The sequence below is a fragment of the Silurus meridionalis genome, chromosome 11 (assembly GCF_014805685.1).
Source record: "Silurus meridionalis isolate SWU-2019-XX chromosome 11, ASM1480568v1, whole genome shotgun sequence".
Taxonomy (NCBI): domain Eukaryota; kingdom Metazoa; phylum Chordata; class Actinopteri; order Siluriformes; family Siluridae; genus Silurus; species Silurus meridionalis.
The window spans coordinates 6500932-6521586 of NC_060894.1; positions in this window are offsets into that span (position 1 = coordinate 6500932).

Below are 20655 nucleotides of genomic sequence, written 5' to 3' on the forward strand. Positions count from 1 at the left end.
AAAATCCATCTGCTATCATTCTGAAGAGAAAAATGATCGCCTCTTCACGATCGTTATTGTTTACCCATCTATTTTTTAAACGTTTTATAAAGCCGGCACGTGTGCGTGCGTGTGTGCGCGTGCGTGCGTAAATGCGTTTAATTGACCCCTGTTTTCACACCTGGACAAAATGCCACAATCTCATCGAATTGAAGGAGCAAATGCATTTTCATCAACCCTTTTGCGACGTAGTTTTTCTATTTTCTCTTTTTAAATTGATCCAGATAAACTTTTTTCACGTCTCCATGTAGATCATGTGCATTTTCTTTATTGAATTATTATCTGGAGGGTCTTTATTCAGATTTATTCATTTGTAATCATGAATTACATGTACAGGCATTACCAATAAGACATTTATTTTAAATGTATAATCCAGGTTAAAGATATTATTATTGATAAAATAATTATTCATGAATATCATTTTTATATATACACAAAACCCCACCACAACTTTAATATATAACATTGAATTTATATAAACACCACCCCAAACAAAAAAAGCCCCTCTGACCAGTGCTCGAATTAAGTCAAGTCTTATGGGGGGTCCCCAGTTGTTGTGTAATTCATATATTATTTACTAAAATAATCTTGGGGACCCCGCTAAGTCTATTTTTTACTTGTCATAGGGGGGTCCATAATGGCTTAAGGGGGGGGGTCCCAGATTCCCCCAGACCCCCCTCAATTCGAGCACTGCTTCTGACTGAAGAGTCTGTTAAATCCTCACGTTTGACAAGCAACAGAGCAACGTCTGTGGAGAGTTGCATACAAGTGAGCAAGAGGATGTGGTTCACAAACAGTATGTTTGCAGATCAGCTAATTTATGCAAGCAGCTGGCAGACATTCAGCTCTCACAAAGACATGAGGATATGCAAGCTGAAATATCTCGAGGTGCACTGAAGGTGTGTCAAAAAATAGCATTAAAACAAGGAGGATTATGGGGAACACTGATTCTCCTGCTCTAAGGAAGTCCTTCTGCTTTTGTCATTTACACACAAATCTAGAACTTTAAAAAAAAAGACATTGCACACTAAAATAAAAACTATGCAGGCAAAGGTTTGTGGACACCTGACCAAAAAATGATGTGCCTTTTGAAAATTCCATTTTACATTTTGTTTTTATTAGCTACTATTATAATTTCCACTCTTCTAGATTTTGGATTGTGCTTGAAGAGATTTCTGCTCATTTAGCCACAAGGGTTTTAGTAGTCAGGTACTGATTAGGTTAAGGAGACCTAGGGTGCAGTCAGGGTTTCAGTTCATCCAGTCTTGATTGAGGACAGAGCTCTATAGCAGACCATTCACAATCTTCTTCTGCAGTCCATGTAAACCATGAGCTTTGTGCTCAGGAGCATTATCATGCTGGAACAGGTTTGGGTCTCCTCGTTTAAGTGAAGGGAAAATGTAATGCTACCGTGTGTAATGATACGATTTGGTTTCTCCAACATTTTGGGGAAGAACCACATATGGCTGGAAAAGTCAGATGTCTGTCTAAGTTTGTCCACATAATCTACAGCGGAAACCCCTGTATATAAATTAACCATGTGTCTCAAATCTCAAATGACAAATATCGGATCCTTCCGACTTTATTATAACGTTTTACTCAGGTGAGATTAAATATTGTATTAAGCCTCTAGAAAAGTCTCAAATATTCGCTTTCTATTATTTATAGTTACATTTAATGTTGTGGGACATCCAGAAAAGTTCCTGCTTTCACTTATACGGTAGCAGCTGTAAACATTTATTAAACATCTGTAAACGTTTGCTCACTCTTCCTTTTTTCTCTCTTATTCTCTCTCTCTGTTTTTCTCTCTCAAATGTAATATTTTGTACTCTGATTAGTCAAAAGGTAATGACTTATGACATACAGGAGCAGCTTCTACAGTAGTGCAGTTGCAAGCACAGGGCTTATTTAAATACTCATATACTGATGCCATTGTTTCTATAGTAACTATAGTTATATAACTATATAACTATAATGAACTATAGTTCATTTCAATGGGACATGAAGAAGATGTATATTTAATATTAATGGAAGGAGACTTCAGTGCCAGTCATTTGTATCAGCATGTCACATAATAAGCTTTTCTACAATGTACACAAAATATAGGTATCTATAGACAAACTATAAATGAATAAAATATTGCATTCTATAACAATATATATAATAAAGTTTCTATCTAAGTGGTGGCATTTTGATCAGCTTTAGATTGGTACCAGTAACTCCACTTCATCACCCCCCCAACCACACATACACACATTTTGCTGATGATTTTCCTATCGAAGCACAACCTGAGGCGTGTTTTAATCCTTACTTCTGTCTGTACAGCAGGTTGTTGTGTCAGCGTCTTCTCTCTGAAAGCACCAACTCGAAGGGATTGTTCCTGCAGGAGGAGGAAGAGGAGGAGGAAGATACAGCGCTGAGTGACACTTCAATTAACCACCTTTTCTCCCCCTTGCGTGCTTCGTAGGCACAAGGCAAGTCATTAAAATATCTTTAGAGCGTGCAACATTTACTCAAGGCCGGTGATTAAGAATCGGTGCACTGACGGCTGACCAAGGACTTCCAGCTCTCTCTGAAGAAATAAAGCGATCTCGGTGTAATTGCGAAAGGCCAGAGAGAGAGAGCCAGGGACTGATGTATAGCCTGTGGTCTGTTTCAAAACAGATCATAAGTCCAAACTTGCCTGATTCTTGTCTTATTAAACTTCTTGGTGCTGACAGCTTTCCTTTTGTATTTGTCTACCTCCCTCTCTCTCTTTTATCCCTTTCATGGCTCTCTAACGGACCTTCTGCTGTGTATTTGAGAAAGTTCCTCCTGAGCTGGCATTATGGGCAGCGCTCCCCCCCACACACACACACCCCCCTGGCACTCTGATGTCTTGGCTGCCTTTTCCGCACAGCAGGGATCCCGTCAGCATTTGACAATATAGATCAAGAGCGTTTTAGTTCCCTGATGCGCAGGTGATTCTGTGTTTTTGTAATGAATTCAGAGGTGAAAAATGAAACGCAGTGTTTTCCGAGAGACCCCGAGAGACCTCTTTCGTTCAGTCTCCCAACATTACATTCCTATAAATAATCAGAACAGTCCCATCCTTTTTTCAGAGATTAAAGATTTATGCTAAACAGCTTTTTCTTATATTGTTGCTATAGTTTCCAGACATTCACGGGGACGTGCCTAGCGATAAGAGCACTTTAAACAAAACGCACATAACCAATGAAATTGTATACATTTTTTAAGGAGTCTCCAATGTCAGCACTTTCTTTATATATGCCCAGAGTTTGCTTATTAGGGTCCAAAGAAAGAACTTTTCAGTAATTCCACAACAAAAAAGCATATTGTGTTGCATTCTATACAAATGTATATGGAATAAAACACTTTTGAGGTTATAGAAAACTTTCAGAAGTGAACAGTTACTCAACTCAGCTCAATTCAACTCAATTCAAATCAAGCTTAATTGTCATTCTTCGACATACACAGTAGTTGTTACTATGGACGAAGGTGCGTAGACAGTAAACAGTAATAGTAAACATTGAGCATAGCGGAGTTAAGGTACCTTAACAATGATGGAACTGTAATAAATGTATGTTCGGTGCTACCTAGATGAGAATGCGTTCCTTTTTGAGTCTGGTTCCTCTCAAGATTTCTTCCGCCTGCAATCTTAGAGAAATTTTTTCCTTGCCATTGTTGCCACTGGAACGCTCATTAGGGATAAACTTACAAAAGATACACTTATAGGAACCGAGTTATATGAGGGCATCCAAGTCAAACAGATACTTTTAATTTTAAAGGTATAGGTGTGCGGTACTATACGCAGTAGTAAGTGGTTTTACTGATTTTCACGTGGCCAGTCCAGAGACGGTTAATCAATAAACCATACAGCAGTGTTAGTGCGTGCACGGAACAATGTGTGGTGATGAAGTTTCTTGTGAACGAAAGCATAAAACCCTCAGATATCTACAGAAGACTTTAGGCACAGCACTGTGATGAGACGCTCAGCAGCAGTAAGACATTTGAATAGTATTAACGTTTCAAAGAAGCTGTATGTCCGTCAGTGATGATCCTGCTCATGATGGTTCCCTGATGACGAAGTGAAGCAAGAAGTAAGCCGTCCTAGGATGGTTGAGGCGTAATGACAAACCTTTCTATGCCGAATCTTTACATTACACTGGGATAAGTGTATAGATGTAGCAGGGAAGTTTCCCCTTCTTGAAATTTGTTTTTTATTTTATAAACATAAAAGTCCTGGTTTGACTTGAACACACCTTGTATAGTTATATTCGTAATCGATTAACATCTGTAAAGTTGTTTTGGGGAAAATGTCCTTTGTTTGAAAGCGCTATACAAATAACATTAAATTGAGTTAAATTGAATTGAATTGAATTGAATTGAACTGAAATGAATGAATGGCAGGATAAGGGTCTGACGTTACTGCTACCAAGCCCGAATTCGATAAATTTCTCTGGTGTTTTATTATTTTTTTATTAATATAACACATATTTGCCTGCAGGCAGGCCAGACACAATGAGGGCACGATTTCTCCATGTCACACGTACCTCAGTGTAGAGTTGAGCATAGAGCTGTACAGCGTGGTCAAGTGCTCTCTAAGGGTATTATAGCAAAGACCTCCCAAAGTGGACAGATGGATGATGAGGTAAAAATCAATCCAATCAACATTTAACAGACCACCTAATACCAAATACAAGCAGTACAGGTGATATAGGGTGTTTGCTTACATAACGATTTTGCAGATCAGCCCTGACAAAAACACCTTCCTCACTTTAACGTTTACACACACTGCTCCGAAATGAGTCATGAATGCAAATGAATCACAGCATCGCTTTTTACCGAGACACAGTTAAATAAATACACAATGCTCTGTGTGTGTGTGTGTGTGTGTGTGTGTGTGTGTGTGTGTGTGTGTGTGTGTGTGCATGCAATACTGGAAGTGAAATAAAGTGGTATCTTCTTGTGATTTGAAGCCAAACCGCTTCACATATGAGATAAGAGATCTGTCCTCTGAGAAGACTGCAGAGAAGATGAGACATCTTATAAACATACAAAAGGGAAAAATATATATATTGCAGAGTTTGCAAAGTGTAAAATGTGGAATAAAAATGTCTAGTTACACTTTTACAGCATTACCAGAACTAAAAGTATATTTTTTGTCCTAAAATTGAAATACACTGTATGGACGATTAAGATTTGTATGTGCTTTTAGAACATCCCATTCCATACTTAAGCCTCATTTGCCGTTAATGTTTAATAACCTCCACTCTTCTGGGAAGAGATTTATAAAATTTTTGGACAGGATTTAAACTTGATAATAAGCTGGTAGAAATGAAGCATTTAATAAATAAAATTCTAACTATGCAAGAATGAAAAACACACCCAATCTTACCAAAGTTATCCATTCCACCTCTCTCTCTCTCTCTCTCTCTCTCTCTCTCTCTCTCTCTCTCTCATGTTTTTCTTTGTCTTTGCCTGATGCCCCATGTGGCTCCTGAATGGAGTCTACTGCCCCCTGTGTGAGTGTAAATTTTTCATTTCTGCAGCGTCAGCTTGGCAAAGTAGCTCGCACAGGCTTATTAGTTTTGCTGCATCGAAGGCTTGATAACGGCCATCCTGAAAATTAGGCTACTCTTGGCATGCGGTGCTCAGCACATTACCAGACACTATGCCTTTTAGTGTAGCTGTTTTAATAAAATGAACACACACTCAGAGCAGTTACACCACAAATATGGATCCGAGTGTACGTGTTACCATGATGAGTAATGAGATGAGCTGAGGTAATGGAAAATAAAAATGGGAACGGTGAGTTGATACAGTCACTGTGTTATGAACTCATTTACAGACAAATGACATAATTAAGTCATTTGGAGTTTTTCAGCTGTCAGAAACGGAGCGTTTTGTCGCTGACAATCTCAGTAAGTCACTTGTAATGCTGCAGATTAGTACAAAAAAGAATGAAAACAAAAAACTATAAATAAATAAATGGAACACGGGATGCTATTATTTTCTCTCTCTCTCTCTCTCTCTATCTCTCTCTCTCTCTCTCTCTCTCTTACTTCCTTTCTTTTTTCTTTCTTTCTCACTCTCTACAGTCAATGATGCTGCTTGTCAGAGCAGGACGTGCCAACTATCCTACCTCTCAGCTCATGAGCTGTGGCGAGCCAAGCCTTTATCTCACACAAACACACATCCGATTGCATCCTGAGGGCTTTTATGGATAGATATGTGGGTGTGTGTTGGTGGAGGAGCGCTTGTTCGGGAAGGGTTTTCTTTGCAAATGACTCCAATGCTTATTACAAAGCGTATTACATACACTGTGTTATTCCTATTAGTCTTGGCTGTTCGAGTTTCATCTCGGGTTCACTGTGGTTATCGTTTTAGGGGTTTGGGTTTTTGCGCTCAACAAGTGTAATGTGGGTGATGCAAACTTCTAACACGTTTAAACCCTGAGTTGTCATCGAAATACAGACGTCTCTATATTATGACATCTTTTTGCTCAAAGGTCATCGGGTCTCAAATGGTAGACTTTGATATGTCATCTTTAGAATAATTCGAGGAAAACTCCACCCTATTTGATAGTGATTCTGCTTCTAGAATCAAGTCCCAGAATGCAATACAACGAAAACAATACAACGAGTTTGTCTCTTTCAAGGTAAGCCTGGACAATGAGATAATGCTTTGGAAAGTTGACCTGTTTGAGTCGAGTGAACAGTTGAAGATCTACCAATGTTAAGAATTTAAGGGGACATAACTCAGTTTCGGCCAATCTAGTTTGATCAGATTTATAAAAGAAAGATACAGCTTTACGCTTCTCTCTGAAAACAGCTGAGCTCCTGGAGGCATGCAATGGGTGGAGCTAAAGAGCCGAAAGCAGGCGCAGCTTTTGTGTAACGATTATCTGCAATCTGTGGCATGGCTATAAAAAAAAGGAACAAAAGCTTTATAGTTATAAATAAACTGTCTAACAACTAGTGAACATCAAGAACAACAGCAGCAACAACAATTACAGTAGGACATGTCTCTGAACAAGATGATCCTACTCTCACATCCAAAAACACTTCCCCTCTTTATGATGTCATGAGGGGCCAAACTAGAAAAAAACATTCGAAACATATACAAACCCAGGAGTGTATTTTGCACAGAAAAACTCTGTCCTCTATCTCGAACCATCTAGAGACGTACCAGCACCATTTGGATCCCACTTCATGTGGAGTTTGGACACTTGAGAGTGTTTAAAGGCTCTGGCATGGAGAAGCTGGTGTTGGATCTGTGATGATCTGTTGAGCTATTTTATGAGTTGCTCAGTAGCTCCTGGTTTCATAATTTCAAATGACTGTATAAGACTGTAGAATGGACATCTCACTCTCTAGTGTTCTGTATTGTTTAAAGATTATAATCACAATCTTGATGTCACCCAAATGAGAATGGGTTCCCCTTTTGAGTCTGGTTCCTCTCAAGGTTTCTTCCTAATAACATCTAAGGGAGTTTTTCCTTGCTACAGTCGCCACGGCTCATAAAGAGTAAATACACATCGTTTACCTTAACTGTCAAATGTCTGTTGTGAAAAGCGCTATAGAAATAAACTTGACTTGACCCCCTTTAAGTGCTACTGAATCAGTCTATCATCAAAATTCGAGGCACAGGATAACTTATTGGTGTCTGAAAGATCACATCTTTATTAGAGATTTATTCATATAATAATGATTATTATTATGCATTTTTGCTGTAAATTATGTTACTGTGTTTTCGAACAACGACAAATACGCATACCAGTCAGTTTGTTGACCTACAATAAAAAAGAGCTTCTGATATACTTCACATTAATTGGAGCGTTTTCAAGCCGGCGATCGAGTGCGTTCGTGATAAAGTGCTTGCTAATTATTCTAAGTGGCCCAACCTTGAGCTGTGCTCTTTGGCAATCAGAGCAGAATTATGTTGTTCAGTTAAATACCATGCACAAGCATAATCGAAATGAACTGCTTTTATAAAGAGGAGGGCTTGGTTTGGGAGGTCAGGCCATAGAAAAAAAATCGTTTCAACATCAACAACAACAAAAAGGCAGGTGAGGTGGAAAAGTTTGGAAAATGGCAGTACGATAAAAAAATATATAAAAAATAAAAATAAGTTTACTGTAAGGAGAGGATTATTTCATATATCAGTGGAAAGACGTAATGGCCATTTTCTTGAACACCCCAATCCACATTTAGATCCGTTTGCTGGTATATAATCCTCCACTCTTCTGGGAAGATGTTCCACTTAATTTTGGAGTGTGTTTGTGGAGATTTGTGCTCATTCTATAGTATGGCATTAGTTAAGTCACGTATTCATTTCATCCTAAAGGTGCAATATAAAGCTGAGGTCGCAGATCTATAGCACTCTATAGATAACACTCAAGATGTTTTACTCCATCCCATGTAAACAATATTTTCATGGAGTTTAAGCCGTTTATGAGGTGCATTGTTATGCTGAACAGGTTTGTGTCTCCTAGTTCAAGTGAAGGGCAAATTTAATGCTACTGCATCCAAAGACATTCTATACAAGTGGGTGCTTCAAAGATTTTGCTAACAATTTGGGGGGAAAAAAACATGGCTGGAAAAGTCAGACTTCTTAATACTGTTGTCAATATAATGTATACCAGGATTACATAAACAAAATGCATAGTAATCCCCAACAATTTGCAATAATTAAACATTTTTGGTGATTATTTTCCTATTTTATTTAACATAACCATAAACGTAATTTCCTACATAATTGAGAGCTGAATATATTAGAAAAAAAAAATGGTAAGAAATAGTGTATTTCCTTCAATTTTTTAATTAGTAGTGTGCCTGATTTCTTAACAGGGTTTGGTATTTATACCAAAGTTAAAATCAGATAAACTAATTTCCCCTGTCATTATTATATTGATTCACTTGAAATATTAAAATAAAATCTTCTCAGATTGATCTCTTCCATCTTTCAATGATTTCAAAGTCAAGGCACCTTGCATATCGATATCATCTCTCAACATGACAGACAGATAAATGGACTCTGGATACCCGGACGCTCGTTGCCGAGACGTAATCCCTGTATAGATTTTGTGGGTTTCCTGTAAGTCCTGTACGCCTCCTTATTATATGGCTGACGAAAACAATCTCAGCAGAGACGTTACAACACCATGGATCATCGACTCAGCATAATTCCCATTGTCGCGTTCGCAGCTCTCTGCACCGAGCACGCTCTGAATGAGCCTTGAGCGAGCTCAAGCCTGAGCTTATAGATTTAATTACATTTTGGATTAGTCATAGTCAAAGTGTGGAATTTGCCCCATCCCCCCCAACCAGGCTATAAATGAGACGCATTATCCGCAACAGCTCTGCAACTTTTTCACCTGCTTGTCGACTAAGCTCATGCAGGAGAGTCCCTTTACTGGAGATTACTGATAAGCACTGGGCATCAGACAGAATGATTGTCTCCAGTTAGTTGTTTAGCTGTTCAATTTGATTTGCACAGTGCTTTTAAAAATGGACATTGTCCTAATTTATGGAACCAAATCAGTGGTGATGGTAGTGATGGGATAACTCTCCTCCCATCACTAGATCATATGAGAAAGAAACCTTGAGTGGAACCAGACTCAAAAGGAAACCTCTTAGTCATTAATTTATTCTAGCTCCCTAAATGTTGAGGTTTTCAGCTGTTCAGTTCAGTGATGGACACTTTAGTGCAAAACTGGTCCATCATGGCAATTATAGGCCTAAGCTATTGTAGAAAGCTATTAATAATAATTACAATTCAGATCCATCTTTATCTTTACTCTTCACAGTGCCCCCATGTATCTTTAGGATGTTCATGTGGAGCCATTCTCAGCAGCCAGTGGTTTCAAAATGGAAAGAACTCCAGGCAAACTAATGGCATCTCTGGTATCACAGCAGCATGTGTAGCTTGACAGAGAGAGAGAGAGAGAGAGAGAGAGAGAGAGAGAGAGAGAGAGAGAGAGAGAAATAAGATTAACTTTCTATCTACATAATTATTTGACACTACGTGTTATGTAATAAATTACAACTCTTAGAGCAAAATAAAGATGTGCATTAGAAGTGGTAGCTCACTGGTTAAGGCATTGGACTTTTGAACCAAAAGGTCATGATTTCAAATCCCAGCACCACCAAAACTACCACAGGGCCCTTGAGCAAGGCTCTTACTGCTTAGTTGTAATTGTAAGTTGCTCTGAATAAGGATGTCTGCCATGTAAATTTATGTTTCCTCATTGGGAAAACTCAATAGATTATACTGATTATCACTATTATCACTCTACAAACGGCATGCCTGTGGTGAAACATGGTGGTGGTAAATTATGTTGAGAGTCATGCTTGTTTTTCTTGGTTGATTCTTTGCCTAATCCAATCTTTTTGCTGGATGGTTTTCTTTAGGATTCATGGTTGTGCTGTTCTGTCTGTATTTTTCATATACATATTTAGTTTCACTCCACAGAAGTTTTATGCTACCTGACTAGATTGGTACTTTTCCAGAACCTTTTCCTGGTTCTGTAAACTTTTTGGTATTTATAATGCTATTTGTTTAGCAACACACTCTGGCTTCTTCCAGGAATTGAAGTATTTATATAAAAGTCACATGACACACAAACTTTTAGAAACCCATTCAACTAATACAATGACAATCTTTAAAGCTTTTATTTGTAAATAATAGTCCAAACGTTGACCTGTTCTATTAATATGGGATAACCCGTGTACAGGGTGAGGTGCATGTGTGGGGGCAGAGAATACTTATGCAAGCCAACGTTGTCTTTTTCAATGAGCTATTATAATTATGAATCTTAATGCATTACAATTACCATATTAATATAAACTTGTTATTCAGACTGCTTAGAAAATTAATACACAGCTGGCCAATCAGAATTGAGAAATCTACAGCAAAATGGTACACACATTTTACGCTTAATCTTCCATTAACCTCTTTGTTGCTGGGTTTCATCTCCATTTTCCAGCCATCTTTTGGTTCTAATAGGTGATTACTAAATACCTCAGACGTTGAAGTTAGGCATGGATTTCTTCAGCTGGTCATCTGATTTGAATTAAATAAACAGAGCTCTGGATTTCCAGATGCTTATTTGTGAAAACCAAAACGGCTAGAAATCCCAAGTCGGCTAAAAAAGCTAACACTGGGATATCCAACACCACCCGACTCCAGCGATCAAGACAGATGTTTCAGAGCATCTAGCTGTGACCCTCCACCAGACACAAGGTCATTTGAGAGTCCCTGAGGTCTGGATAAGAAAACACGATCCCCAGAAATTGCCTGAAAGACTTCAAGTCGATGTCTAGCTTGTTCGTTGCTGATATTGACAATATTGCCTTACATTTTTTAATGCTCCTTAAGTGGTCAGCTCCATTCTTCCTCAATGCCACTTCACTTTTCTCAGAAATGATTATATATATTTTTTTTTAACATAGAACAATTTTTCCTAGAAGGAAAAAGAAAACATTTTAATACCTTGTGATTTATAAAGTGACCAGAGTGCTTATTAACAACATAAAAAAAAAAATCTGATATAGCGGTAATGTAATATACAGACCAGGTGTGTGGTGGCGTATACAACAGCGCAAGCTCCTCAAAAGCATCTGTATTGAACTCCTTCAGGAGGACCTCCTGCTGTCTCTTTCAGTGAATCCTTCCATCACTTCTGACAGCTGCACTGTTCCTCGCTCACTGCTAACTCGCCACGTGCACAATGACATTTTTTTTGCCTCAGTGTGTGGCTGAGGAACACAAAAACATTTTGCTACTTCAGGTAAAAACACACCTGCTTGGCATTATCAATACATCCTGGAGTACAGAAGAGTCCTTTCATGTGGTTAGTGGAACAGGCCAGAAATTACTGATGATTTTGCACTGTGGTCAAGAACTAGAACGGCTTTCTTTTTTGTGATAAATTTAGTGTTCAGTGTAGGTCAAGGAAACAAAAAGTACGGCCCTATCCCAGCCAATCATGGTGAACATCATCAGGTGCATGCTACAATACTGTGTATCTGCTTTTCTGTGATTACTTTCAGAAAGTTACTTTCTGGTTTTATTTATATTAGAACTGCTATAGAACATGTTACTTCCTGTTTTTATTTATGTTAGAGCTGCTATAGAGTATGTTACATCCTGTTATTTTTTATGTTAGAGCTGCTATAGAGCATGTTACATCCTGTTATTTTTTATGTTAGAGCTGCTATAGAGCATGTTACTTCCTGTTTTTATTTATGTTAGAGCTGCTGTAGAGCATGCTACTTCCTGTTGTTATTTATGTTAGAGCTGCTATAGAGCATGTTACATCCTCTTTTTATTTATGTTAGAGCTGCAATAGAGCATGTTACATCCTGTTATTTTTTATGTTAGAGCTGCTATAGAGCATGTTACATCCTGTTGTTATTTATGTTAGAGCTGCTATAGAGCATGTTACTTCCTGTTGTTATTTATGTTAGAGCTGCTATAAAGCATGTTGCATCCTGATTTTATTTATGTTAGAACTGCTATAGAACATTTCACTTTGTGTTTATTTATGTGAGAAATGCTATGAAGGATGTTGCTTTCTGTATTTATTTATTTATTTATTTATTTATTTATTTATTTATTTATTTATTTATTTATTCATTTATTTATTTATGTTAGAGCTGCTATAGAGCATTTTACTTTCCTGATTTTATTTATGTTAGAGCTGTTATAAAGGTGTTATTTCCTGTTTTTATTTATGCTAGAGCTGTTATAGAACGTATTACTTCCTGTTTTTATTGATTTAAGAACTGCTATAAAGCATGGTACTTCCTGTTTTTAATAATTTTAGAGCTGTTCTAGAGCATGTTACCTCCTGTTTATATTTATGTTGGAACTGCTATAAAGCATGTTACTTTCTGTATTTATTTATGTAAAGATGCTACAGAGCATGTTTCCTGATTATATTTGTGATAGAAATGCTATAAACGTCCTGTTATTATTTATGTTCACCAGATGTTTGCTGGTAAATGTGGTATCTTTTACTTCAAATCAAAGCACTGATGCCCCTGAAGAAGACACTGATATAAAAGCATTATAACCAAAGGCACTGAATTTATCATAGGAAATGACTACAAGCTGTAATTTTTTAAGATATATAGCTTCCCAATTACACAGGAGTTCTTATTTTATATTTATAATGTACCCAATAAATACAGGCTTTTATAAAGCTCTGAAAAGTCCATCCTAAACGAAGTTATATTACTACTGAGATCTAGATCTCCAGCTTGCGATTTATTCGACGTGCATCCAGAACTTAAAGCCGTGTGTAGGCTGAGGTCGTGGCCTCCTCCTGCGGCTCCCAGACAAGCCAAATCCACTTTCAGATGAACACAAAACAAAGAGGTGCAACCTGGGAATGAGACTGTCCACCTCCAGCTCCAGATATAAAGTGCTCGTCTGCTAACATTTGGCAGCTAATTGTTTTCTCTGCAATCATTCCATCACGCAGAGCCTCGGGCGATCAACGCGCTACAACAAGGTCACGAACCAGGGATCGTTTACTCACTTCACTTTTTTTGAAAGCTAAGAAACAAGACATTAAGAAAAGAATTGAACAATTGGCTGTATGCTGGTATAAAATAATCAATTACTTAAACAGCATATTCTGAATTTGTATTAACCTTTTTCTAGATGTTAATTACACAATTTTTATATTAAATTTATATACATGTACAGTATCGAATGAAAGTCAGTACACCTCTCACATTTTATAAATACTATAGAAATGAAACTTGGACATATAAAAATAACTCAACATAAAGCCATTATTCTCAAAATAGCTGGCAAGTCGAGTCAAGTCGAGAGTCAAGAAGCTTTTATTGTCATTTCACACAGTGAAATTAAACAACGTTCCTCCTGAACCCTGGTGCTACATACAAAAGTGAGTAGACCCTAAGTGATAACAGCTGTATGTCGTGTAACTATGCAAAGTCACATGTCCTATTCATCATGTTCATGTTTTTTTCTGCTTGACAGGACCATGCAAATTTTTGTGAAGGGTGTAAAATATGGTGGTTTGAGTTCAATTATTTCTTACTGACCACTGGATGTTCAACATGCCACCTCATGGCAAAGATTCTCTGAGGATTTAAGAATTTAAATTGTTTCTCCCCACAAAGATGGCATAGGCTATAAGAAGTTAGGTAACATCTTGAAACTGAGTAGTACAGTGGCCAGGGTCATACAGAGGTTTTCCAAGATGGGTTCTGCTCGGGAACAGGCCTCGCAAGGGTCCATCAAAAAAGGTATGTCCTCGTGCTGTGTGTCAGGTGCAGAAGCTTTTTCAGAAAAACAGACGTAGGAGTGCTGCATCATTGCTTCAGAGGTTGCAGAAGAAGAAGATCTGCTTAACAGTGCTCAGACCACCTGCCGCACACTGCAACAAGTCGGTTTGCATTGCCGTTATCCCAGAAGGATCCTCTTCTGAAGCTGGCTCACAAAAAAAAAAGCTCGCAAACAGTTTGTTGAAGGCACTGAACCTGTCCAAGAGCATGAATTATTGGAATTCTGACGAGACTAAGATAAACGTGTGTTTCGCTCAGATGGTGTCCAGCATATGTGGTGACACCCTGGTAAAGAGCACCAAGACAAATGTCTTGCTATATTGACAATAATGGCTGGATGTTGAGTTATTTATAGATGACAGTAAATCTGCTGCATTTCTATAGTATTGTCTGTTGAGAAGATATACTAATATTTGTTGAAACGTGAAGGGTGTACTTACTTTTGTGCATTTTTTCTGCTTCTAACACATGAGCTTTAAGAACTAAATGTTCACTTGCTGGCTAATAAATCATGGTGCCATGATGAAGAGGTTCTCATTGTTATTCATTCACTTCTTCATATATATGTATATAAACTGCATTACATTGACAAAATTATTTTCCAGCCATATTTGGTCTTTTCCTAAACTGCTACCACAAACTGTTTCCCTTCTCTAGGCGACCCAAACCTGCTCCAGGCAGTGCAAGGCAGGCCAGGCAGGGCACAAAGCGAATATATGGTTTACATGGGTTGGAATGGAAGATCTTGAGTGGCCTGTTAAAAAGCTCTGACCTCAACCATATTGAACTCTTATGGGATGAATTGGAACACTGACTACAACTCAGGCCTCCACATCAGTACCCGACTTTACTAACACTTGTAACTGAATGAGCAGAAAAAGGCTCCTGACACTGGATGCTCCTTTCATCTAAAAACGTTTAAAATGTCATACAATATTTTCATGTTTATTTAATCCATTTATTTCAAATGTCCTCCAGATAATGCTCTGTGAGTGCGCTTTAAATGCATTAGGCATAAAGCTAATGAGAAATCAGAAGCAAGAATTCAGCTGTGGCATAAACTGTTATACTTCAATATGAAGTAGACGCATGCTACCTATTGTTTCTCATCCTTTATCAAGCCTGAGCTCTCATTAAAACCGGTTGTAAATGCTCTGGCCTCAGTCTGTGCCATTTCCTTCTCTGTCCTGAGCTTTATTGACGGCTCCAAAAGGGCAAACATTGTATCTCGCCAGTCAGCACGTCTAATCTCTGATTGTCAGGAAATCAAAACCTGAAGACGTTCCTTTAACAAGTTGTCCACTGTAATGTTTTCTGTCTGTGAGGACTTGAGGAGAAGACAAGCTTTACGCCAGCATCTCATTCACATTCATGAGGTCTTGATGTGTCACAGGCTTCACACCGGGTGTAAGAGGGCTGATTAGGAATGATAATGACATGCAGGGGTTTTTTTTCGAAGCATTTGTCAAAGCAGTGTATATTTAAACACGTTGTCTTCAGGGTCTATGATTAGGCAAACACATTATGTGCAAATGAACTTGAGTCATCGGGCAAGTATAGTAAACATTCAAATCCAGCCTACTGTCGAATGCAGACTTGCTCAAAAGCAGCTGCAGGAGAGGGCAGCTACAGTATACTGTAGTAAAACTTACCAGAGCTATAATTGGAAAAACATGGTCAAAGATATGCAAACAGACAAAAAGCTAGTAAGACGACTTCAAACACAAAGACAGAAAATGTCAGCAACAACATAACAATCAATAAAAACTATTTATAGTGTCAGAGAACCACCAGCCATGCCTCCCTCCAAGGCTCACACTCTCACTCAGCCTCTCCCTGCTACTAATCACCTACACCTGTCCTACTCCTACTCCTACTAATCACCTACACCTGTTCCCCATTTACCTGTCCCCTTTATATGGTCCCCATTCTCCCCTCACTCACGGTCCGATCTACCAGTTACGAAAATAGACCACCCAGACTTCCTACCTCACTTGTTCCCTTGGCTTTCATGCTTCCATGCTCCTGGCTACGCTTCCCAGGTAACACTCAGTTAAGTGTACCATGTGCTCCAGTCACCTCTTTCGTGTGTTTGTATGATTAAGCAAAATAAAGACATTCTGTATTAATTCCGATTTCTGACGTTATGTCCAGCTGTGACAAATAGAGATTGTATCCGTGCCAAATAAAGATCGTATACTTTGCAAAGATTTTGCAGTTGAGAGTCTCTTTACATACCGTATTTGTGTGTGACTGATTGCGAACAAGAGGGTATGCGAGTGTCAGGGGAGTTTTTCGGTGGCAGGTATGTTTGGAGGCCGCTACAGTATCTCTATTGGGAATTGAAAACATTGCAGAGCTGAGATCTGACACTGATAACGCATTAGCATCTTTGAAAATCCTGTAATACCGATTATGTTGTCCCACAGGAGCAACGATATAACAGAGTATTCCCTTCATTTCATTTAATGATCCTGTCAAATCCCCATTTTAGATGCCCACTCTTCTTCCAGTAGATTTTAGAGAGTAGACAGTTGTGTTCATTCAGGGTGCTACAAGGGTGTAAAAGCCTGGAGTGCAGTCATCGTTCCAATTAATTCCAAAAGTGTTGAAGAGATTGAGGTATCTCATTATATCTTCATGGAGCTGGCTTTGTGAACAGGGGCATTGTGATTCTAGAACAGGTTTGTGTCTTGGAGTTTAAGTGAAGCAAAAATTCAATGCTACCACCTCCAAAAATGTCTCATACAGTTGTGTGCCTTCAACTTTTTGCTAACAGTTTGGGCGAGAAACAGCAGGAAAAGTCAAGTGTCCCAATACTTGTCCATAGTGTGTATGAACGTATATTCATATTTTATCCACCACAGTTCAACTACACTTCTGTGAACATTTTTAAAACCATAATAATAATAATAATAATAATAATAATAATAATAATAATAATAATAATAATAACTTTGCATTAATTTCAGAATCCATTTAACATAGTTGTACAAAACCAATGCAGATTTACTTTTATTTAACCCTGTTACATTCATTCCAGAATAATATTCCTTAATTCTGAGAATTCAAATTTAGATCAAATTCAAATTTTATGTCACATAAACATTCATACAGAGTACGACATGCAGTGAAATGCATTTCTTCTTCCTCAACAAAGACATGTGACATCAGAAGGATCCTTTTTACTGGAATTTTATTGGTAGTTATAGTAGTAATTAGGAATAAATGATTAATTACATCTAATAAAATATCCATACAGTAGACAGACTGGGAAATCTCAGTACCATTAGCTTTATTTTTTACATTTTTTATTTATTAGTTTGTTTGTATTTTGTTTTTGTATTTACTAATTCCATGTTTAAAAATCCACTTGACCCTGTTACTTATTTATATGCAAAAACTATTAAGTTAGCAAAGAAACCTTGTAATGCTCTTTCTGCGTACACTTTTTACACTTCAGTAATTATTTATATCATTATTGTAATTTTATTTACTGAAGTGCAGAAGGGTTGTGGAATATTTAAGGTTTCATACTTTTGAAGTACTAAAGCCTAATGCCTATACTAAAGCTATATACAGTAAAGTGCCTGGCACAAGATTAGAAGCACCTAGTCTTTTATTGATCTGAGACACATGCATATTCTTTTTTATTTATATGAAACAAACAAGGTGAAAAGCAAATACTCTAATGAATTGGACAGTGATTGAGTAAAAGAAAGCTCTGTTCAATTGAGTCTACTTTGACATTTTTTGGCTTTAACTGAAGAACTTGTGTAATGTAAAAGTAAGAACAGGAGAGAAGATGTTAGCAGACTGTCTCACTGTCTCAGACTGTCTGAAGGTGGAAGCTTAATGGTTTGGGGTTGTTTTGAAGCAGGAAAGGTTGGAGACCTATTCTGAAAGGAGTACAGAACCAACATGGCTCCATATTCCTTACTTCATGTAACGCAATGACATTCTATCTGGACTGAGGTTAATTGAGACCAAATACACCATACAACAAGATCTGAAGCATACATCCAAGCTCTGTACGCGTTATTTAGAGAGCAAACAGTCGGCTGAAGTGTTATCTATCATGGTACGGTCTGCCCAGTCACTCCATCTAAATCCTATTATGCAATTGGAGTATGTATTTGTCTTAAAAATTAAAAAACTTGTCACTGTGCATACACACACACACACACACACACACACACACACACACACACACACACACACACTGATTTAATTACCGTACTGACTTAACCTAATTAGTTTTTAAATGTTTTAAGATATGGTATGTTTCCTCAGTTTAAACATTTGAAATGTTTAATTGTGTATAAAACATGGGTTTATGAGATTAATACATCATTTTATTCTGTTTATTCATTTAATTTTGGAATTGGGGTTGTACTCAAATAAACTTTATATTATATACAGTGGAACCCGGTTATCTCGCCCTCGGTTACCTCGACAACCCTATTAAGTCAACGTTTTTGAAGTGGAACCGCCAAAAACGGTTTTTCTAAGCATTTTTTATCGGTTATGTCGACTTTTTTTATGTCGCCGAACCCTAATATCTCGAGCTTGAGGGGGGAAAAATTTGCCATTTAACGTCGGTTATCTCGGTGCAGCCACAGAAGAACTCGCGGAAGTGGCGGAAAAATCAAGGCTTACAGCTGCTACAGGTGTTGTATTGTATACTGGTGAATCTCTGCTGTTAGTTAGTGCACATATGCCTTTTGTTGTTAAATGTTATGCGATGAACGGGAGGAGAAACACAGAACTTGTGATGACCAGCAAAAGCATAGAATGAACACCGGCTGGATCGGGGGGGAATCCGCGGTGTGCTTTGGGAAGAAAAGAGCAGCCGTTGAGAGAGTGCCGGTGGGAAGGCACGTACCAGGATACGCATGAGCGATTACAACGACCGCCATGAACCAACATATACCAACAATAACGGACAGTGAGAGTGTGGAAGTTTAAATAGGAGCTGGTGATGATGCTAAACGAGCACCATATGTGCGCGATTAAAGCCGGGAGCTTCAGAGAAAGCGGCCGAGAAAGCACCTGACACGCTGAAGGGGGCCGAAGGGGGCGTGGCAGGTGGATTCCTGACAGATAAACATGTACTGTATGTATTTTTATAGCATGCCTTCATCAAACAAATCGCGGCAACGCTGTTGTGTAAAAAAACCTTCAAAAACACGTGCATGCACATTCTCATTTATTAACGCACATCATGTATATAAAGAAATTTCAAGCACGTTAATATACTGCCGCCATTTTGATTTTCGTTTATCTCATATATATATATACAGGGAGTGCAGAATTATTAGGCAAGTTGTATTTTTGAGGATTAATTTTATTTGAGGATTTAATTTGAACAACAACCATGTTCTCAATGAACACAAAAAACTCATTAATATCAAAGCTGAATATTTTTGGAAGTAGTTTTTAGTTTTAGCTATTTTAGGGGGATATCTGTGTGTGCAGGTGACTATTACTGTGCATAATTATTAGGCAACTTAACAAAAAACAAATTCATACCCATTTCAATTATTTATTTTTACCAGTGAAACCAATATAACATCTCAACATTCACAAATATACATTTCTGACATTCAAAACCAAACAAAACAAATCAGTGACCAATATAGCCACCTTTCTTTGCAAGGACACTCAAAAGCCTGCCATCCATGGATTCTGTCAGTGTTTTGATCTGTTCACCATCAACATTGCGTGCAGCAGCAACCACAGCCTCCCAGACACTGTTCAGAGAGGTGTACTGTTTTCCTCCTTGTAAATCGCACATTTGATGATGGACCACAGGTTCTCAATGGGGTTCAGATCAGGTGAACAAGGAGGCCATATCATTAGATTTTCTTCTTTTATACCCTTTCTTGCCAGCCACGCTGTGGAGTACTTGGGCGTGTGTGATGGAGCATTGTCCTGCATGAAAATCATGTTTTTCTTGAAGGATGCAGACTTCTTCCTGTACCACTGCTTGAAGAAGGTGTCTTCCAGAAACTGGCAGTAGGACTGGGAGTTCAGCTTGACTCCATCCTCAACCCGAAAAGGCCCCACAAGCTCATCTTTGATGATACCAGCCCAAACCAGTACTCCACCTCCACCTTGCTGGCGTCTGAGTCGGACTGGAGCTCTCTGCCCTTTACCAATCCAGCCACGGGCCCATCCATCTGGCCCATCAAGACTCACTCTCATTTCATCAGTCCATAAAACCTTAGAAAAATCAGTCTTGAGATATTTCTTGGCCCAGTCTTGACGTTTCAGCTTGTGTGTCTTG